Genomic DNA, 19,340 nt, shown 5'->3' with positions numbered 1-19,340 from the left:
AACTCACTATGTAGCCCAGGCTGGCCTTAACTCAGAGATCCTTCCGTTTTAGCCACTAGAGTGCTAGGAGTATAGGTAAGTACCACTATGCCCAGTTCTGTCATAATGTTTTAAAATGGGGAGTAAGTTTATTGTTTCAGTAAAGAAGTTATGTCTAATTTACTTCTTTTAACTCTTTGTGGTACTAGGAATTGAACCCAGTGCCCTTGCTTTGAGCTCCATTCCCAGCCCTACGTATTTTTAATCCAGAGACAGATGTGTGTCACCTCTCCCACATCAGATTTCATATTCAACAACTGAACCACGGCAGCAAAGAGTATTTTCTGTTTTGACTTATGATTCCCAGCTCAAGATGAAAGTTCTCTTTGTGCAGGGGGGATTTAACTTGGGGTATTGGTGCCTACTACGGAAGTGGTTCTACCACTGAGCTACATCTACAGCCTCATATTTTCAATAAATACAGTATTCAAGTAAAATACACAGAGGAAAAGTTTTCTATTACAACATATGTTAAAAAACTTTTAATCTTTTATTGACATGTAGTAACTGCATATATTTAGGCAGACCAGTGACATTTCCATACTAGTATAAAATGTGTGGTGATCGGGTCAGGGTTACTGATCTGTCACCTTGGACATTTATCATTTGTTTCTTTCTGAAGTGCATGTTTCTAATAAAGAAGTGATGTTCACTTTGGGGAATTGTTCACTTTCAATTCCTTAATCCTCCTGTGCCTGATTCTTTCACCATCTGCAAGAGTCTACCTTTTAGCTTCCTACCATCTCCTTTATATTGTTTTTCTACTTCTATTTTAGATTTTTTATACAAGGGAAAACACCTGCCATTTAAATTTCTGAGCCTAAGTTACTTTGTTGCACATGATTGTTTTGAGTGTCATCTATCTTCCTGCAAATGGCATCACTTACCATTTCTTTGACTTTGTAAGATTCAAAATCTTTTCTACCAGCTATCTTGGACTACTCACCCATTGTAAACCATTTATCATTCTGGGCTATTGAACTGTGGAAGTTATTCTTCCTGCCCAAGTGCAACCCTGTCCTGTTAACTATCTTCCTCCATACCTCCTCCCCTCATATCATTCCCAGATGCTGGTGACCATTATTCTTTATGATATCAACTTTTTTTTTTTTTGAGAGACAGTCTCATTACATAGTCTAGGCTGACCTCAAACTCATGGCAATCCTCCTGCCACAACTTCCCAAATGCTGGGATTACAGGTGCCTGCCATCATGCTCAGCTCAAAATCTTATTTAAATCATGTGACTAACGGTGCCATCATTTCACACAGATGGCATTTTCAACTACACAGATATATGTACATACATACCTATTTAAAAGTAGAAGAGAGATAATTATACAGAGACTTTTCCTAACAAAGGAGAATAATAAGGAATAATTTTCCCTCTTTGGGACAGGATATTTTCTTTTTGTCTTTTTGAGACAGGGTCTCACTATGCAGTTCAGGCAGGCTTTGGGCTCACTTTGTAGCCCAGGCTGGTCTCAAACTTGCAACGATTTTCCTATCTCAGCCTCCCAAGTGCTGGGATTACAGGAGGGTGCTATCATGCTGGGCCAGGATAGGATCTCTCAACAGCAATTCAGTTTGAACAAAGAAAAATAGAGTCCTTGTTCTTTAAGATGCCTGCCCCTACCCCCAGGTCTGTTAGCATTAAGGGTGTGGGACATCTTCCTTTGAGTGAGGAGCTAAGCTATCAAATCAAGTAAAGCAGAAAGCTTCTTAACCAGTAGAAAGTGATTTTGAAGCTGGCATGTAGTATAAGGGAAACAAGTAAAGTGCCTTTTACACAGGGAGTTCTGTATTTCAGAAATGGTGCGAGTCAGCTAGGAAGAAGGGATTTCATCAATGTCATTATGTATTCAACACATAGTGACCATGCTACTTTCAGTTCCTGTAATTTTTTCCAGGTCTTTCACAATACTCTCAGAAATAACATTTTTACCATTAAATATCAGGTAGTCTATGAACATTAACTGAAATTAAGCTAACACAAAATCTGCATAGTTTTCATTACAAGAAATAAATGGTAGTTGAATACGCAGTGTGATGGAGCATTTTCTTGATTTTTTTTCCTTTCCAATGTTATGAAAATAACAAAAAGTCTCTGCCTGAACTGCATAGTGAGACCTTGTCTCAAAAAGACCAAAAAAAAAAAAAAAAAAAAAAAAAAAAAAAAATCCTATCCCAAAGGGGGAAAATTATTCCTTAATATTATTCTCCTTTGTTAGGGAAAGTTTCTGTATAATTATATCTCTTCTACTTTTATGAAGCACTATATTAGTACTTGTACCAAATCAAACACATTTTACAATGGTGAAGTAACTCATTTATTTTCTTGTTTTTTTATTTTAAATTCATTTGGCCGGGGATTTAGCTCCACAACATAAGGACCTGCCTAGCAAGTGTGAGGTCATGAGCCTGATCCCCAATACTAAAAAAATAAATAAATAGATAAATAAAAATACTTTAAATTCATTTAAAATTTTTTTGGCAGTGGGGCTCAAACTCACAAACTCGCACTCACAGGGCAGGCACTGTGCTGTGAACTAGTATCTCCATCCATTAAATTCATTTTAAAGTCACACAAATAAAACTTCTTGAGGTCTTCAAAGCATTTAAAATTTTTTTAGGTGTCCTAAGAGAAGCCATGGCCTTCAAGCACTCTACCAAATGTCGAGGGCTCCAGATTTTACCAAAACTATTCTCTAGTTATCTAGAATATTTTATACATTAAATGTAATTTTCCTTTTTTTCCCTACCCTATAGGTTTGGGTCTTGCTATACGGTTCAGGCTGCCTGAACTCACTATGTAGCTTACACTGCCCTTGAGTACATGGTGATGATCCTCCTGCCTCAGCTTCTCAATTACTGGAATTACAAGCATGAGTCACCACGCCTAGCCTCCTATCCTATAGTTTTAAAAGTTCTTTCTTTTTTTTTTTGGGGGGGGGAGTAAAGTTTCAGTGCTTTTTTATTATCTATATAATTTCACAGCTCTTTTCATGTTGGTTAAAAAAATATATGTATTCTTATTTTTAAAGATGGCGTCTTAATGTATATTCAGGCGGGCCTTAAACTCACTGAAGTTCTGCCTCAGCCTCCTAAGTGCCAGGATTACAAGTGTGCACCACTATGCTTACCTCCCTCATGCTTTTAAAATACAGAGGGAAAATTTATTTGATGGATTTGTCAGTGAACTCTACTCTAAAATAGTCACACTTGCCTCCTATCACCATCCAAAAACTTTCCCCCTTATAAAGTCTGAAAGAACTTCAGCAGCCAGGCATGGAAATGCACACCTGTAATCTCAGCCTTCAGGAGACTGAAGTAGGAGAAGTATGAGTTTAAAGCCAGCTTGGGCTACACATAATGAATTGAAGAGGAGCCTGAACTACATAGCAAGACCCTAAAAAAAAAAAAAAAAAAAAAAAAGAGCGATTTGTAACAATATTTGCTGTTTTTTTTAAAAGTCTAAGTAAAATAAGCCAAGTGAAAATGCGCTCCAATAATAAACAGTATTTTAAAGGAAAAGATTACCAAATAAGTTAGTATGATAGTCAATGTTCAAGTAAAACACCAAAGAAAATTAGTATTTCACTTTAATAGTTTTGTATTTTTGAAAAAAATGTAGCAAACTCAAGTTGATACTTCCTCAAAGGTCAGCCTTCATTTAAAAAAAAATCTGTATAAAACCATTCCTTTTAACAGTTTCATTTCTTTATATTCATATTTCATAACTTCTATAATTTATTTCATAATCTAAGTGACTGACAGGATGGTTTAATTCTCTAACTCTACGTAAATAAGTAACAAACATATACAAAAAGTAACCCTGTATAATTTTCTGCTTTTTTTGTTAGAAATAAATCAATTATGAGCTGGATGTGGTAGCTCATACTTGTAACCTCAGCCTTCTGGGAGGCTGAAGTAGGAGGTTCAAAATTAGAGCCTACCCTTGGTGACTTAGTGACTTAGCAAGACCCTGCCTCAAAATTTAAAAAAGACTGGGAAGGGATGAAGTTCATGGTAAAGGTCCTGGATTCGATCCCTAGAACCACAATACAATAAAATAAAATAGAATAAAATAAGCAAGGAACATTTTCCCAACACCAGATGTAAAAGAAGAAAAGTTCAATTCCTATCACTTGGATTTCAAGAGTAAAAAGACAAAGCTTTAAAACTCTGAACATTCCTGAGCCATTGTTGCTTCACAGGTCTTTTCCCCAAGAAAGCTATTTATGATTAAAGGAAAAGGAAACTGAAAGGCTAATCACAAGTAGTCTGCTAACTGTAAACCTTTAAAATGTCAATTTGAATCTGAATATATGAAGTATCTTCAAATGGTAACAATAAATTCTTTTCATGCTGAGTGACCACACAAAAGGACCTCTTTAAAAGCAACAGAAAACTTGGAAGGAGTGGTGTCTGCTTGCAATGCAGCACTCTCAGAGGCTGAGGTAGGAGCGAGTTTGAGTTTGAGTCCAGTCTGAGCAATTTAGAAAGGACTTGCCTAACTAACTAGCTAACTAAACAAATAAAATAAAATAAAATAAAAGGGTGAAAAAGGGTAGAAAATCCCTAAACATATTAAATAAATGCAATGTTACTGCAGAGAAACCTGTATTTGGTTAATATTTAAGGCGTAACCTCCCCTCCCGACCCTCCACAACTAAAGTTTGAAACCAGGGTCTTTCATACTGAGCTAATAAATCTCCAGCCCTTTTAAATTTTTTTTTTTTTAAACATTTAGAGAATCACTAATTTGATGAAACTGGCCTCAAACAAACAAGCCTCAAGCCTCAGGCACTCAGAGAGCTGGTGTTACGGGTATGTACCACCACGCCACACTTACCTGTCTTCTTAACTTATATGTTGCAACATAAGTGAATGCTTCTCTTGGATTTGCTTAAATGGCTTCATGTCAATAATAAAAACCAGATGAAAAGATGGACAAAGTGGTGCAGGCCTTTAATCTCATCACTCAGGTGGCTGAGACAGGAGGTCCCAGCTGAGCTGGAGATCAGCCTGGGCTCCACTGTGAGACCATGTCTCAAAGAAACCAACCATTAAGGATCTGTTTCAACAGAATTCCTCACCCATGATGGGACTAAGCTGGCTTTAAACAGAGTACCTATGAAATCCTAGTATGACCTAGAAATTACTTGCTAGGTCTTGAGTCCTAGTCTGATGTGTGCCAACTCACTGTGCACAGTGCAACAGAAATGGACTAAGTAGTAAGAATGGCTGGGCATAGTAGTACATGCTTGTAATCCCAGTACTCAGGAGGCTGACGCAGGAGGATTGCTCTGAGGGAGAGGCCAGTCTTGGCTACAAAGTGAGTTCAAGGCCAGTTTGAAGAGCATCATGAAATCCTGTCTCAAACACAAACCAACCAACCAACCAAAAATAAAACAAAAAACCAAAAAAGTAATGACTTGATATTAAAAGCTGTTTTAACATTGTAAACAACAAATCTGTAATGATTTGTTATTAAGAATCAATGCAATTAAGCATTTCCTAAAATGAAATACAACACAGAGAATACAAAAAACTATTATCTTTGTGAAAACAGCAATGTAATCTAACTCATAGTCTTTGAATCTTTCTCCTTATGAGCTCAGACTAGCTGTGTCTTACACAGTATTTTCTATTCACTGTCAAGACTCTATTGACTTTTCATTTAAAAATGTGAAGTGGGGGCCAGGCAGAGTGGCACATGCCTGTAGACCCAGTACTTGGGGGGCAGAGGAAAGAGGATCCGCCACGAGACTGAGGTTAGTCTGGGCTTCATAGTGCATTCAAGGTCACCATGAACTACACAGCAAGACCCTGTCTCAAAAAAACCAAAAAGATGTGGGGTGGGGGAGAAAGAAAGAAGTGGGGTGGGGCTTGCCTTGCTGGCTGAGTGCTTCCTTAGTATGCATGAAACTGGGTTCAGTGTCTAGCACTGCACACTGAAAAAAAAAAGCATTATTGCATTTAAAATGAATGACGTATTTTACTGTTGATTTCCTCACAAGTATCATTAACATAATTATATTCTAATATTACATATTTAAGTAGTTTTAAGTAACCAAGGTATATTTTTAAGATTTTGTGTGTGCGCGTGCGTGCCAGGGGATTTATGATAGATGAAACCTACAAGGGAAAGGGAGAGCAACAGAAACATGAAAAGCACAACAGTGAGAAAGAGAATACTAGCACTAACAATTTTACTCTTGCGTGACATCAAAACGACAGTTCACTGATGTTAAATCTTTTAATTTCTTTCCTTCTTTTTTTGTGTTTTGTCTTTTTGAGATGAGGTTTTCCTATGCAGTTCAGTCTGGCCTTGAACTTGTAGCGACCCTTCTGCCTCAGCTTTCTGAGTGAGTTAAAGATTTGCAGGAGCAACACAGCATAACTAACTTAAAACAAAAGACAAACCAAAACCATTCTAGCCTTATAATAAGAACATTGCTCCAGACACTCCAGGAAAATATCTCAGTATGCAAGATTTAGCAGAGCAAAGCAAAAGATACATTAAAAGTTGTAGAGAGACCACACTGACTCCATTTTGTCCCGGACACATCTGGTCCACAGTGTTTTGGGAAAAAGTGTAGGCCTGGAAACAGTGCCCCCACCACAAGGTAAAAACATGAGGTCCTATAAGGACAAGGAACAAACAAGTCATATATTTTAAGCATGTGCAGTTTGAATTTCTTTGTTCTTTATCTCAATAAAAGCTGCTCGTTTATGTTGGCGTGGTGGCAGCCATTTTGCTGAGCCTTAGTGTGTACGATCCTTTATTTTCCCTTTGCTTGCAGAACCCTAATAAAAAGTAATATATATTTTTCTATTTTTCTCAGTTGCTGGCTGAAGTGAGTATCTTTCATCTGAGTAGTTCATGTTTTATTGATTTTTTTGTCTTTTTGAGACAGGATCTCTCTATGTAGTTTAGGCTGGCTTTAAGCTCACTTTGCAGCCCACGCTTGTCTTGAGCTTGCAACCATCCTACCTCAGCCTCCTAAGTGCTAGGATTACAGGCATGGGCCACCATGCTTGGCCTGAGCAGTTCATGTTTATAGAAAGTTATTTCTCAAATCTTAGAGGAATCATTTCTCATGTTTAGCACTTTAAGATTGTGTTTGTGTATAAGTAATGAATAATGAGTCAGAGTCAAACAAATTAAAAAAGAAGTCCACTAACTTGCCATATAAACAATACAACTAGTTCGTGGGGGCAGGGGGTGGGAGAAAAGTCAAATGGTTCAGGTGAACCTGGCTTAACCAAGCTATAAAAACTTAGTAGATACGGAATTTAGAAAACTGTCAAGAGTATAAGACTTGATTTGAAAACAAAGGATAAAATAGGACCAGGCATGGTGGTGAACAGCCAAAATGCCAGTGCTCTGGGAAGCTGAGGGAAGTCCATGTCCCCCCATGCTAGAGCAACTCACTGAGATTCTGTGTGTAAATAAAAAATAAAAAGAGGGCTGGGTGGGGTGGTGCATGCCCGTATAGCATTTGGGAGACAGGGGCAAGAGGAGCACTGCAAATTTCAGGCCACCCTGAGTTATATAGTAAGTTCAGAGGCAGACTAAGCTACATGGTGAGACCCCGTACCAAAAACCTACCTACCTAACCATCTCAAAAACAAAACAAAACAAAAAACCCCAAACCAAAAAAGGACTGTGAATGTACTGTAGTGAAAAAAAAAGAAATAGGATTCTTTTCTTAGAATCAACCTTACTTAACAAATTTATAAACTTCCCCCTGAGAAACAGACTTTTAAGTTCCCAATCTACAGTTGAAATTTCTAAAGTAAAAGTACCAAATTCATGACAATAAACTGAAAGTCTTTACAGGCTTTGATTGGGTAAGAAATGTACCAGGTCAGTTTTGAAACAGACAACAATAAGATCAAACCATTAGGAGAAACTGTTTAAACATAAAATGATAGAGTGTAAACTGTAAACACAGAAAATGAATTAGGAGTAACATTACAACTATTTATTGAAAATACCAGCAAAATGCATTGCCTAAGAGGCCTGTAGTTTTATTAATCTAAGAAATAAGGATAGTAACATAATTGCTTCTGGAAAATCATATGCAGTTATGTTAATTCCATGTTAGAAAAAACACTATAAAAGAATTAGAGGGCCAAGGACACAGTTCCCTTGCCTGGCAATCATAAGGTCCTGAGGTCAATTCCTGGTACCAACCCCACCCACTCCAAACCTGCCCGCCCCCACCCCCACCGCGCGTCGCCACAAAAAAACAAATAAAAGAGATCCATTGGGAAAGAAAAATGATCCAAGAGACTTAGGGCCATTAGATAGAAAAAGTAAATACGTACATTCTCAAAAAAGGCTGGAGTGATAACAGAAACAGATAATGGAAAGTGTTTTAGCAGCTCCTGCAATACTAGAATGCAGGTGGTACTCAACTTGGGAGAAGTAATTTTTTTTTTTAAATACAAAAATTTGGGGGGCAGCACTAGGATTGAATTTAGGGCCTCACAAATAGTAAGCCAAGTACTCGACCACTGACCTACAACCCCTGTGTAAGAGGAATTTAAAACAGATAAATGGAAGTACTGCTTTATGTAACAGATTACAAGCTTACTGAAGTCATAACTACAAGAAGTAGTAAACATACATTTTTTTTACAAGTGTGGATAAATTAATTAATGAAGACCCATATTAAGGAAAAAGACAACTAAATCTAAAGTATGTTCATGCATTGCTTAACGACAGGGATAATTTCTGAGAAATGTGTCATTCATTTCATTGCTGCACAGAAATCATGTAGCATATTTACACAAATGATTATAGTATGATGTTACTAGGTGATATAAGCATATAAGGCAAGTGTTGTATATATGGTCTCTTCTAGATGGAACTATTTTTTGTAGCTAACAACTGAATATCCCTACACAACTAAATATTCCTACTTGTGGGGCATGTATGCCAGGAATTTAACCTAGGCCTTCACATATGCTTAAGCAAATAATCTACTACTAAGCTACAGCCTCAGCCCAATGGTTCGACTTTTGAGAGGAGCACAATATAAATAATCATGCTTATTTCTATTATACTTTGTAGTGCTTTAGCTTAAAACTCAGGACAGTTGTATTTTTAGATAGTAAGATACGAAATAGAAAATATGGAAAGGAGACAGAAATCTTACTTACTTAACAAGAAATCTACCACAATAACAACCTGCCAGTCTTGTGCAATAAATCAAACATCCTGGCTAATTAGAAGTAAAAATGCAGTATTTGCTAGGTGCAGTGGTATATGACTGTAATCTCAGCTACATGGGAGAATCACAAGTTTGAAATCAGCCTGCAAAACTTAGTGAAATCTAGTCTCAAAAATCAAACATACAAACACACAAAAGGGCTGGGATATGAGGATGGCTATAGGTTCAATCTCTATAACCAAAAAACAAAAAGAAACAATGTCTTTGTCATACAAAGTGAACATTAATAGTTACTTTGGATTTTTTTTTTTTTATCGGTACCGGGGATCGAATTCACGACTGCCTGCTTGCAAGGCAGTCGCTTATGCCGCTGAGCTAAATCCCCAGCACTTTGCTGTCGTTATTTTCCACTCTGAATATGGGTAGAACTGGAATCACTGAGCAGTTATAAGATAGAGGTCCATGGGGAAAGAGAAGTGATCAAAGAGATCTGAGGACTGCTGGATATAAACAGTAAAGGATTACATTCTCTACTCTAATTAAAATGGGCTTTATTATGTTACCAACTTGCAAACTCATGAGCAAACACACACAAACATATAGTCTGCTGGTCCAAGTTTCAGTGAAAAGAGAACTTTCTAAAAGCATTTTACAAAAGGTGTTTGAAATACAAACCTGCCAAAAAACCCAAACCTTTTAAATTAGCTTAACAAAGGTAACCTAATGCTTGCCTGCTGCTTATTCTTTTCCTATCTGTAAACAGGTGTCCAGATGAAGAGAACAAAGCAGACACGAAATTGTATTCTACTCCAATGTGCAAAGCAAACTAAAAAGAAAAACCTTGAATATTTATTACTTAGTGTGCTTCTTGACTGTGCTGTATAAGTCTCTTATTTTCTTTTCTTTTCTTTCTTTCTTTTTTTTTTTTTTTTTTTTTGTCGTTTTCCTTTTTATTGGTACCAAGGATCGAACTCACAACTGCCTGCTTACAAGGCAGGTGCTTATGCCACTGAGCTAAATCCCCAGCCCAAATCTCTTATTTTCATTAGTAAATCATCTGGTTTCAGTAAAACTCATCATTAAACAAATAAGAATTCTTCTATTTTTATTTGATCACTGAGTGTTAAGGAGTATGGCTAAAATATTAGGAATTTTAAACTTCCATTATTCTATATTCTTTCTTTCTTTTGTGGTTCCAGAGATGGATACCAGGGGGTTGCAGATGCAAGGCAAATAATCTTCCCTGACCTACAGCCCCAGCCCCCTGCATCCTTTCTTTAGAGAAATAACTAGCTCACAATCTTCTAGAATGTATATATACAAGGTAAGCAGGATAAAAATAGTTTTTAGGAGGCTGGATTTAAATATTTTCGTTAAATTAGTTTTTAAGTTAAGTCTGACTAAAGATTAATAAGATTAAATACAAAATGCACATGTGACAATAAATGGACTCAGGAAGCAAAATGAGCAGATAAGTTTCCACACTCATTCATTCATCAGCTTGTATCAAATTCTAATTATCTTTCCAGTTCACTTAAGTTAATACCATAGGAATGGATTAAAGAAAAAAAGTCAAAAGAGAAGGACTCAAGTTCAGGAGTAGGGTGGTGAGAGAAGAATTCAGAATAAAGTCAAAGCTTCCCTAGAATGCAAAGAAAAGGAGACATGAAGAATTCTACACATAAATCATGTTAAGTGACTCAGAAATTATAGCCACTGAACTTTTTAAATGTTACTCTTTCTTGCTGAACTCCAAATGTAAGTAAGTGACTTTTGGTATCAAAACCCAACTGCACCTAGAGTTGAAATATTCTGCAAGAGAATCCATCAAGATACCACTGAAAATTGCTTAATCTTGCTGATACTTTGTGGTAAAATCACGAGCCAGCTAAGAAAGATCTAGCAGGCTGGACTTTTCAAAAACTAAATGTTACTGGGTACGGCTGGTTGATTTCTCAAAGGAGAAACTACAAGAAGCCGTGGTAGCTTTGATAGTGCCTTTAATGATAAAGAGTTGTGTTCAACACGTGTCTCTCCTGTTCACTATCATAAAGTTGCTCGGTATAACTCTGCACAAACTGGCTGAGATCCTGAGAGCAGACAGCTTTCTGTGGACCTCCTAATGCAACATAAACCATAGCAGTTACTGCAAGGCCTAATGCAAACCCTCTAGAGTCCACGTTGACAAATTCTTTAACAAGCCCTGTGGTTACAGGGAAGCTGGTTTCACTCTGAGTCACTCCTGCTCAAACAGTTTACTGGAAATGAAGAGGAGGGGGAATTTTCAGAGAAGTCATGTGATGGCCAGACAAACCACAACCAGTAAAGGTTCAACAGAGTCAAAAACAGGTCCCAGCAACCACTGACACTCAGAAAGTCCAAATGGCATTAGAACATAAAAATGAATCCTGTTTGTTTTCAGATCATCTATACCATAAATCTGCGTATGTAAAGGAACAGATAATTCATAGGAAGAAAACAAGCAGGCACTGAACACTGAATGGTGGAGGCAACTGCAAACACTTCACAGGAAAATGTGCTTAGCAGAAAATAGTATCAGTGGAATGCTAGGCACTTTAGTGAGCATGTAAATCATCAAGTGCTTTCCCAAGCTTCCAAGCTTAAATGATCAAGTAGTCTGTCACATCAACAGAATCTCAAAAGAGCCCTTCTGTTTCACATTGTACTTTGAGAAAGCTGTGCACTGGGGAAATATGTATTTCACTGCCTAAAAAGAAAAGGCACTGGTTGTAAGAACTACCATAACAAAGAATGATTTTTTTCAGTTTTATATGTTTTCACTAATAAAATAATATAAATAACATGTAATTTCTGAATAGGACATGTAACCTATTAAGCCAAAATAATTTTTTGACCTTAAACAAACTTAATACAAACTAAAAAGAGGAAAGATACTAGGACTTACTTTGGGGATTTCATTTCATATACAAATTAAGTAGCAAATAAATACTTCCATCAAATGGAACCTAAAAATGCTCCCTTAAAGTTAAGATTAAACCCAGAAACTACAAAACAGCCTTTGAGAAAATGTTCAACCTTGCTTTATAGATTTATGACAATAAGAAACATAAGCTAACCAAGATGAACATGGTAGAAAATGGAGCATTCTTCTAAAATGTAAAGGCTTAAGACTTCTACATTTCTGATCTAGCTTTTAATTTCTGAATCTGACATCAATAAAAGGCAACAGTAAATTTTACTTACAAAGAACACAAGTGGCAGGTCATTGGGCTAAGTAGCATTTAGGCAGTCTGACAGATGGCAATCTTACCCAAAACATACTCTTCCAAGTAAATACATGGAACATTCCGATTTTATTGTGTAAGCATTAAATACAAAAATAATTCCAACTACCCCCAGACTCCCATTCCATTACATTAGTAATAATGGCTGCCCTGAGTTTTTAGGAAACAAAAAGCAAAGAAATTATCATATTTTTTAAACCTTTACTACTAACATATTTTGATTTTTCTTTTCTTTGGTTAGATAGCCAGGAACTGAACCTCAGGCCTAACACATGCATAAGTACTTACATTAACTCTACCACTGAGCTATACCTCAGCTTCCATTTCTTTTCTTTCCCTTTTCTTTGGGTGGTAGGGACTGAACCCAAAGCCTCACTATACTAGGTGAGCGCTACCACTGTACTACATCCCTAGCCAATTGTATCTGATTTTTGAAATGAATCTTGCTAAATGCCCAGGCTGGCTCTGAATTTATGCTCTTTCTACCTCAGCATCCTGAGTAGTTAGGATTACAGGATTACTGTACCTGGTTCCTATTTGTTTTAAAAGTATGAAACTTAAAATAGTTATTTTATTCAATGAGTTAAAACTTGCAAGTAAGTCATTTAAATCGTTGTGTATTATATTATCTTCAACCTTTGTTCTCAAGACACTACTAAATTCAAAGATATAAGTTAATTCAGTCTTTCTTTTTACATAAAATGATTTCTGTTTGCTGCATTTTATACTTTATTCTGCAGCAGAGTAAGATGGAATATTAAGTAAACAAGTTTTATATGATGCTATTTTTCTCAATTACTATTTGATGTTTAGTCCGAGTATTTATTGCATGAACAGTATGTGTGTACAAGACTAGGCAGGCATTGTTGAAAAGTCAGCCTCGAGGCCTCCTCTTTAGGAGTTTACAGATTCCTAGAAGAGATAAGAAGAATTTGTGAGTAGTTTTAAAAGAAGGCAGACAGTGATTAAGTGAAATAAGGAAGGAGTTGGGGTGCTAGATGGATTCAGGAGAAAGAATTTGAGGAGTGCAGGAGATGAGATAGGGGTGGAAAGAGAGTCACTGAATACTTCATGAAGAAGCTTCAAGGTAAAGAATTAGAAAGTAGTCACATGCAGATAGGAGGAAATGACACAGCAAGTAGTTAAGAAAAAGAACCACATGGCTGTCTGTGTGTGGGGGTAAAATTTTTCTAATTCATCAGAGCAGCAATTTTTAAACAGTTTGCAAGTCTAATAAATCATCATGATTTTATTTAACAAGAGCAGCATTTCTTTTGTTCGTCTGGTATTGGTCTTTATGACAGCCCCTTTATTATTTTTGTATTCTGAGACAGAGCTTTGCTAAACTGGTAAACTGCATAGGTTGCCATAGCCTTCTGGAAATACAGACGTGTGCCATCATTCCAAGAGCACTACTTTTTGAACTTAAAAATTTCAGAGGTCTATATTTTAAAAAATGTTTACACATGTGCACATAGGATTTTTTTTGAGACAGCATCTTGCTATGAAGTTCAGGATGGCCTTGAACTTGCTATGTAGCTGAGGCTAGCCTTGAACTTGTAGAGATCCTACTATCTTATTCTCCCAAAACAGTTTTGTTGTATACTAGGAGTCTCTTAAAGTTCAATTGGAAAATCATCAGTGTTGAGCCAAAAGTATAGATAGGTATAGATATAGCTAAGTGGTACAGTTTTTGTTTACTATGTGTGAGGCCTTGGGTTTAATTAATTCCCAGTGCTTCAAAACACAAAAGCAAAAATTATTAATACAGAAGATTAAAAAAATGATAAAGGGAAATGAGGAATATTTGTAGGTACAAATGAGTTAATAGTATTCAGAGGGAAAGTGGCCGGATGATGGAGACAGCGGAGGTAGAAGCCATGGGCCTTGGAAATGACCGCAGGTGGGAGGACAGATGGGGTGGCAGGTAAGTCAGATTTTCTTTGTTTCTATTTATTTTACTTTTTTGGTGCTAGGGACTGAACACAAAGATGGCAACTCAGATTGATTATGAGGATAATGATACCATTAATAGAAATCAAGAATAAAGGAGAAAACGATAATACAGAGAACAATCAAACCTTGTATGGAATGCTTCACAAAGCACATAAACAGTTATCTAGATCCAACTACTATAAATGATGCTGGGCTTGCTCAAGGCCATAGGAAGCTACACTGATTCATGCCTGCCTCCCACAGATGTCTACTGAAAACAAGACAGAAAGCCAAAAGCAGGAGGAAGCCAGTTTAGTGGAAAAATACTGCCTAATCTTGATACTGTACTCATAAAAATAAACCAGGTATAAAGAATCAGAATACAAATATATGTTTTAATTGTGGCTTAGTTCTCTTAACAGTTATAGTATGAAATCCAGCCAACAGTCAAAAGTGGAATTTAACAGCAACCCACAGAGGACCCTTCCCGACTCTCCCTACCAATAAAGCTATTCCTATTTCCCATTCCTTTTCCCCAGTACATATACCTACTGTTAAAAGGCAGGGGGAGGACCTGAGCAAATGCTCAGCTTTAAAACTCCTTAACTTGTGATTTCTTAGCAAAATCACACATACCCTTTAACCCACTTGGAAGGTACATGGCAAAACAACCAGTGCCAAGATTTTTTTCCCTTTTCCTGTTGATAAACTTATGCTACTGAAGTACTTTACCTTACCAACAACAACAAAAAATCCAAAAAACCAACAAAAAACCCATTTTCTAACATTCACAGGTAATTTTAAAATAACCACTCACTTTATTTGCTGTTTCAGCTGCAGTTAATACAGCTTTAATATTTTATTGCTCCTATAAAATTAAGAGGTTTTATAAAATACATATATGCCTGAGAAAATTCTAGTACCTAAGTCAGATAAACTGGATTCTTGATAAACTGATTACTAAAGAAATTTTTAAATCACAACTGATTAAAACATAATTAAAGTTATCAAATAAGACTGTAGGTTATCAAAGAAAAAGAAAATTCATTGCCTTTTGTACATACCAACAACAACTATCAAGAGAAACAGACATCATGGTACAGTCCTAACACTGGGAAGCTGAGGCATAAGGATGGCAAGTTCAAGCCCAGCCTGGACAACTTGGCAAGTCTTGTCTCAAAATGAAAAATAAAAAAGGGTTGTGGATTTGGTGCATTCTGAATGCCCCAGTTCAATCCTCAGTACTGCTTACCAAACAAATAAAATATCTGCATATGAAAAAGATCTAAGTCACAATGAAATATAATATAGAACATATCAATTTACTAGAATGTTAATGAAAGAGAAAAGTTACCTAACTACAACAGATCATATACAGAAGTATTTCAATGGTTAAAGATTTTAATTGTAAAATATAATTATAAAAGTACTAAAAACATTGCTGCATTTTATAGCTCAAGAGTTCAGATAGGCTATTTTTAGGGGTTACAGGAGTGCCACACCTGTAGTCCCAGCTACTCAGGACGCTGAGTCAGGACTTCTGTAGTTCAGGAACTTGAAGCCAGCCTGGGAAGTATAGGAAGACCTGCCTCAATAAATAAATTATTAAAAAATAAAAGGGGAAGTCTAAAATACTGGAACAAAAAATTTGAAAAGAAATAAAATGTAATAAAACATGTATCTGTCATGGCAAAACTTGTAGAGCTTTCAATGATAGCAGGTGCCCTAGGTTTGCCACCACTAACATAATATGTGCTATGGAAAAACACTGGGAAGTAGTAAAAACTGTTCACACCATATGACAAAAGGAATCTCCCTAAATATGTCAATCTGAGAAAGTGAAAACGAAAACACACTAAATATAAAGAGTAGAGACATAAATCAGTGACAAGCTGAATTTTTTTATTTATCCCATATTTTCAGCATTTTATTATAATAAACATACTTTGTAATCAGAAAGTTGTTACAAAAAGCAGATGTGGAAAATACTTGATGACATGAAAAATGTTCACAGGATATTTTTATATACAAAACAACCAACAAAATAATAAACAGAACATGATTTCACTCTTATGAACAGAAAAAGATTCAAGGCCATCTACTCCAATTTTCCACATTGAACTCTAGAACTTATAAGTAAGAAAATAATTTTTAATGTTAGTATCAAATATCTGAAGTATGCTTGAAATATATAGTGAAAATTTAAATTAAAAAAAAAAATTCAGGCATAGCAGGGTATGGTGGCGCATGCCTGTAATCTCAGCCCTTGAGGCTGAGACAGGAAGACTGTTGTGAGTTCGAGACCAGCATGGGCTGCAAAGTCAGTTCAAGACCATACTGAGACCCTGCCTGGCAAGCATAAGGTCATGATTTTGATACCCAGCACAAAAACAAACAAACAAATATTAGCAAGAGACACACTGCCATTAATCCTCTTCAAAATGCTGCCCCTGCCCCTCACTTTGAATACACTTATGCCATCATTCTTGCCACTTTCTGAAGCACTTTTGGAGCCACCAAAAGATCACATCTTTTTCATTGTCTTTACTAGGTCTGATCAGATACAGTGAATGTTGTTGTGCAGGGAAATCAAACACAAAGGCAAGCTCATAAAAGCTTTATGATGCGTATCTCATTCACTAGATCTGGCACTGTACAACTTCAGGATCTTCCTTGAAGTCAAAATGACCATTAAACGTACACAATTTGAATAGATGGATCCAGGGAACTAAGGCAGTGACTAAAGACACTCCTGAAAAAAGGAATTCCAGCCCAGTGTGGTGGCACATGCCTATAATTCCAGCACACAGGAGGGATTCCTGAAGCAGGACTACAGGAAGTACAAGGTCAGCCTGGGCTACACAGTGGATTCCAGGCCAGCCTAAGCTAGAGACTCCATCTCAAACAAGAAGAACAAAACAAACAAACAAAAAAGAAAGTGGCAAGAACAATGGCATATGTATTTATAACAAAGGGGAATATTTTGAGGAAAATAAATGGCAATGTAGGGCTTACTGTAATAAGAATTTAAAAATTGTAGTTTTTGATCATACTGCATTTATGTGAATAGGACGCTGGTACTAAAATTTATAAAAGATTCTGATTTTTTAAATGTAAACAAGTCGTTCAAGGAGGTGCCCATCTATACAAATGCCATCCTACTGCCTCATCTCTGAGACTGAGGCAAAAGGATCTTGAGTCTGACGTCAGCCTGGGCAACACAATGAGACGATTCTAAAAACTAAAACAAAACAAAACAATAAAACAAAGGAACCCCCTCAAGAACAAAAATTTTAAAACCCAGATTATGATGATTAGTAGTCTGTTTGATGAGTAAATGTGTGGTTTCACATTTTAATATTTCTGGGATGTCAGAATCTGAAAATAATGAGAGCAAAAACTCTAAAACAGGGGCTGGGGATTTAGCTCAGTGGCATAGCGCCTGCCTTACAAGCAGGCAGTCGTGAGTTCGATCCCCGGTACTGATAAAAAGAAAAAAAAAAAGACCGGGAAAAAAAAAAAAACCCTCTAAATCAAATCTGTGATTAAGGTACTCAAGGTATTTTTAAGATAGTGTATTTACAAATAAAACAGTGCAGGCACCTGTAATTTCAGGACACTTGAAAGGTTAAGGCAGAAGGATGGCAAGTTTGAGGTCAGCCTGGGCAACTTAGTGAGAACCTGTCTCAAAATAAAAAAATCAAGGGGCTGCGGATTTAGCTCAGCAGTATAAGCGCCTGCCTGGCAATCATGTGGTTATGTGGTACCCAATCCCCATGTGGTACCCAATCCCCGGTACCAATTAATATAAAAGTAAAAACCTAAAAGATCTGAGGATCAGTGCAAGGTCCAACAACCTCAGAACAAAAAACCAACTGACCCACCCATCCACCTTCCTAAACTGTCATATATTTATTTGTGGAGTAAAGACTTTACAAGAAAACCCTGAATGGATCACAGTAGTGCAAGAAAGTATCACAAATATACCTGATCTTAACTTTACATAGTAACAGTTCATAGGGCTAGCAAAGAATAAATAAAAAAAGTATAACTTCTCTTTGACAAGTCATATGAGAGTAAGGACAAAAATGATACCCACATACGCTGAGATCTGTAATAAGCCACAAAAGTGAAGCACAATGGTGAAAAAAAAGGTAACAAAATAAAGAAAAATCAGATCAAATCAAATATAGGAGAAAAATTTCAACTAGTTCTTCATTTGTTTATTGCAATAATTTCTGTAAAAATGTGGTTAAATTGTGTTTTGATAAGCACTAATATCAGATTAAAAAACTGGGTTGAGTTTTGCTCTGAGATTTATAGGCAATGTGTCCCTCAGGGTGTTTCCTTATCCAAATCAGGGAATATCCTAGTGCTTATTGTGTGCTGCTAAGTACAACTAACAGAGAGGCTGAGGCAGGAGGATCCCTGGAGCCCAGGAGTTCAGGCCCCCTGGGTAACACAGGGAGACACATTTCTGCTAAAAAAACCCAAAAAACTCATCCAAAACAGGGGTAATACTTTTTACACTTTACCGTTGTGGGGAGGTACGTCACTTTGCTTAATATACAGATTTTATTATCCTTAGAAGGAAAACATGGAAGACCACAGAGTTGCTGCAGAGGAGTTTCTCTTTTATCATATTATTTTAGCTAATTATTTTCTAGCTTGCCTATTAGTTAACTGAACATATAATTGCAATTTTGAATAAAAATGTTAAATAAAGTATTTGTAAAGAATATATGATTTCTGAAATAGTGTGTACATTTTGCTTACTTGGTTTTTCAGTATAAACAACTATGAAACTTGGAAATAAAAGATATACAGTTATTCTAAAGTAATGATTTTAATAGTTGCGTGCAGGCTAAATTTTAAGACTCAAAATAGATAAAGATAACTAGAGATGACCCAGTG

The 19,340-nt window shown here is 36.4% G+C and overlaps 1 protein-coding gene across 1 annotated transcript in view; it reads right to left on the bottom strand.

Moving 5' to 3' along the window:
- The window catches only part of Vmp1 (vacuole membrane protein 1), a 110,676-nt gene that overhangs the window by 27,738 nt on the left and 63,598 nt on the right, over positions 1–19,340 (bottom strand). The gene's annotated exons all lie outside the window — the stretch shown is intronic.

This window comes from Cavia porcellus, unplaced genomic scaffold (assembly GCF_034190915.1).
Source record: "Cavia porcellus strain 051 isolate PalLab524CR breed Dunkin Hartley unplaced genomic scaffold, mCavPor4.1 scaffold_6, whole genome shotgun sequence".
NCBI lineage: Eukaryota > Metazoa > Chordata > Mammalia > Rodentia > Caviidae > Cavia > Cavia porcellus.
The sequence above is the reverse complement of the archived record's forward strand: the minus strand, read 5'-3'. Positions and strand labels throughout refer to the sequence as shown.